The following is a 4,353-nucleotide window of genomic DNA, read 5'->3' on the forward strand; positions in this document are numbered from 1 at the left end:
TATTTTAATACAAAACTTATATAAACACAAGTTTATACAGTCCAATTTACAGTTTAATATAAAAAATTCACAACTTAATACAACCATTTTTACAATAATTCTCAAATTCTGGAAAATCAAACTCAAACTCTACCACCACCACAACCACCACATGACGCCACTAACCACATCTACCAACATTTCAGCAATTCTTTTTTTTTTTTCAAGTGAGGTATGTATATAAAGTCATGCAAAAACATGTTAAATACTACATTCACAGTTTAATAAACTGATTAATTCACCTATTAATGCAAAATAAATATAAATATTAATTCATTCTTACATACTTATACAACACAAAAAATAAATCTATTCACAAGAAATTAATACAGAAATTCTTACATAAGTCATTTATTTTTAACACAAAAATTGCAATATGCAGCCAATTCACAATTTAATATAGTCAATTATCGTTTAATATATAAAATTCAAAGCTTTATATAATTAATTAACAATTTAATACACAAAAATGTCATATTCTTAACTTAAAACTTATATTTATAACTTTAGGTCTAAGGGTTGGTGTTTTTTCAAAGTTTAATTTACACAATATTCACAATTTAAATTTAATATAATTTATTTAAAATTACAGAAAATCATATATATGTATAATGATTCTTTCTTCACATATGTCAAAAGTAAAAACTAAATTCATAAAAAATTCACGACTTAATATAGTTAATTCATATCTTAATACAACCACTTCATAGTTTAATATACAAATTTCACAACTTAAAATAATAATTCAAGGTTTAATACTTAAAAAATTATATATGCACAACTATATTCTTTAACTTAAAACTAACATTTATATGTTCATATCTAGAGGGATTTTATCTATTAAATTGTGAATTTATTATACTAAGTTGTGAATAAATTTACAGTTTAATACAACAAATTCACAGTTTAATACAATATATTCATAACTTATTTACAAGTATAATCTCATATTTCAGTGTACAAACAAGTAATTTATAGTTTTATAGATACATAAATTATGTAATACTTCAGAAGCAAACATCAAAAGAAAAACATTTGCATAAATCATAAAAGAGGATAACTTATCTGAAATCAACGAAGACCATGAGTGAGAAATATAACATCTACCACCACCATCAACACTGCCAACTACCGTACACTACCATCAACCATTGCCACCACCAAGCGTCAATGCCAACACCGCCAACATCCTTCCCTAAAATATAAGATCCAAATGAAAAAAAATCAGAATTCACAGTTTAATTCAACATTTCAGACACTAATTGACAACTTAATTCAATATTTTTGACACTAATTCACAACTTAGTGCATAAGAAAATGCATATTCACAACTTAATAACTTACATTTTCACAAATTAATGCATAAAAACACATATTCACAATTTAATACACTAAATTCACAACTCATTATAGGTATAAAATTCAGATCTAGATTAAAAAAAACCAGAATTCACAGTTTACTACAACATTTCAAACACTAATTCAAAGCTTAATTCAATATTTTAGACACTATTTCACAAATTAATGCGTCAAAAAATCAGAATTCGTAGTACAATACATAATATAAACACCAATTCATATCTTAATACAAAATTTTAAACATTTATTCATAACTTAAAAACCTATAGATTTCGTTAAGGCATTTCATCACTCACCTTTTGTGCACATTGTTTCGAGATTTGAGGTGATTTACATCGTTGAGATTGTCATGCTCCTTCGAGTCAATACCGTCACTTCACAATTTAATTAGTCAATTCATAGTTTAATACATAAAATTCACAATTTAATATACAAAATTATATATTTATATTTCTCAACTTAAAACTTATAGTTTAAAACATTCATTTATGGTTTAATAGAGTAGTTCAAGGCTCTTCATATAATTCATAATACATGTTCGAAACTATCATTCACAGTTTAATATTTATCTTTAAAATCGACATAATTAATCTTATATTAAAAACTCATTTATTATACATTTATATATTTATGGAGCTTACCGTTTATTGTATAATTATTAATAACTATTTCTTAAATTCTACATAACTAATCCTACATCAAAAAATCATTTATGTTATATTTATATATTTATGGAAGTTGTCGTTACATAAAAATGGTGTATAATTATTTATAAGATTCCTAGTTTGATATGTCATACTAATTAAATATAAACAATGGAAAAAACTAATTAAATCTAAAAAATTGGAGAGTATACCTCATTATGATGTTTTGTCTTCACTGGCTCCATCACAACAAGAAATATAGAAAATAGCTAATAACTATTCATATCTAGATATGTCAGCCAATTGTCGCACGCCTAACATCCAATCACCCATGCGCACACATACATCATGTGATACATCATCTTAAACTGTTCAAAATGTCTCCATAACATTACCAGAGAGTAATTTCGAGCTCTCACTTCTCACAAATCTCCATTTTATTTTTAACGATAATCGTTGAATAACACATAAAATACTCGTCGAAACGGGTCTTTGTCGGAACTCGTGACCAAACAACACACTTGTTCATGTTGAACTCATCGGAAAGCCTAAACAGCAGTCGGAACATCTCGTTGGAAGACGTCAACGGAAAAAACATCGCTTACTTAGATGTGTTTTGCACTTCGTCGTTGTTGCTGATAGTTTAAACGAAATAGATAACGGAGGAGCCGACGACGGAGGAGACGAAGACGGAAGAAATCGTCGGAGGAGAAGACGAGGAAGAGATCTGTTAGAAATCGTAGATCTCGTTCGTCAGAGCTTCTAGATCTGGTCTCGCCGATAAGAAGAGGAGGAGGTGATGTAGGTGACGTGGAGGAGTTTCACTGGAGCCGATGGACATCAGTGGTGGCGGCGGCAGATAAAGGCAATGGTGGTGTTCGCCGGTGTTAGAGCTTGAACATGTCATATCTGATATAGATTTAGTTGTTTCTCACCTGAGATCATGGAGGTGCTGTTATTCGTGATCGTTGCAGAGCATCATCGAGAAGCATATGAAGTGGCGGTGGTCGGGAAATCATAGATCTCAGATCTAGTGCAACAGTGACCGGAAAATCGTAGATCTAGAGGCTACCGGAAAATCATAAAGTTGGACATCGAGAGTGGTGGGGGCGGTGGTAGAACAAAGACAGTGGAGAGAGGTGATGGCGGTCTTCCGACAGTGGTTCTCTGCTGGTGGCGGTAGTGATAAAGGCGGTAGACGGAGGTGATAAAGACGGTAGGTGGTGGTGATGGAGGCGATGGTGGTGGTGCTAATAAGTAGTGTGTGTTCTTCAAAAAATTGTGTAAGATTTTGAAAGGATCTGATAGATCCGATTTTAAAACGTAGTTTTTGTTAAAATGTAGCTTCTGTGTGTTTTTTTATTTTTATATTAAATAGACAAAAGTATCTTTAATGGTTCGTAAGTTGTTTACTTTTAATAGGTTGTTTAATTTTAATAGTTGTGATTTTAACCTTTACCTTTATATATATATATATATATATATATATATATATATATATATATATATATATATATATATATATATATAGGTTCATGTGAGACGGTCTAAAATTATTTTTTTTAATTAATTTAAGTTCCGAAAATAATATTTAAAAAAAGAATTTTTTGATTTTTCCATTTATTTTGCATTTTAAAATTATTTTTAAAATGTGTACAGTGTAATATTCTATTTAGAATATTTCAAGTATTTTTCAAAAAAATAGAATTTTTTTTTTATTTTTTTTTAGTTAATTCAAGTTCCAAAAATAATATTTAAAAAAAGAATTTTTATATTTTTTTCATTTATTTTGTATTTTAAAATTATTTTTTAGAATATGTCAGTGTAATATTCTATTTAGAATATTTCACGTATTTAAAAAAAACGGGATTTTTTTTATTTATTTTTATTTTTTTTAGTTAACTCAAGTTCCGAAAATAATATTAAATTTTTTTTTTTTGGATTTTTTCATTTATTTTGCATTTTAAAATTATTTTTAGATTTGGTCTCACGGTCTCACAAAATTAAAATGGTCTCAAATGAACCTGAACATATATATATATATATATATATATATATATATATATATATATATATATATATATATATATATATATATATATATATATATATATATATATATATTGAAAGATTATTTCACAACCATTATTTATATTCTCATAATACGAACTTAAATATTATTTATTCACCAATAATATTTTTTATACATTATTCTTATGCGGGTGTACCGAATTATGCATACCGAGTTATGCCGGCGTTAAAACTTACAACCAAAAAGAAACTTCTAGTTAATCATTTTTTTTTCTTTTGT

General features: G+C 27.4%; 1 long non-coding RNA gene across 1 annotated transcript; it reads right to left on the reverse strand.

The window, feature by feature from the left end:
- Window positions 1-3,461, reverse strand: LOC111904020 (uncharacterized). The gene is made up of 3 exons (XR_002854402.3): window positions 2,255-3,461; window positions 1,695-1,772; window positions 1-1,234 (listed from the first exon to the last, which is right to left on the reverse strand). It is a non-coding gene; the product is annotated as an uncharacterized LOC111904020 (long non-coding RNA).
- Between the last annotated feature and the right edge of the window lie 892 nt (window positions 3,462-4,353).

The sequence above is a fragment of the Lactuca sativa genome, chromosome 8 (assembly GCF_002870075.4).
Source record: "Lactuca sativa cultivar Salinas chromosome 8, Lsat_Salinas_v11, whole genome shotgun sequence".
NCBI classification, from domain to species: Eukaryota; Viridiplantae; Streptophyta; class Magnoliopsida; order Asterales; family Asteraceae; genus Lactuca; species Lactuca sativa.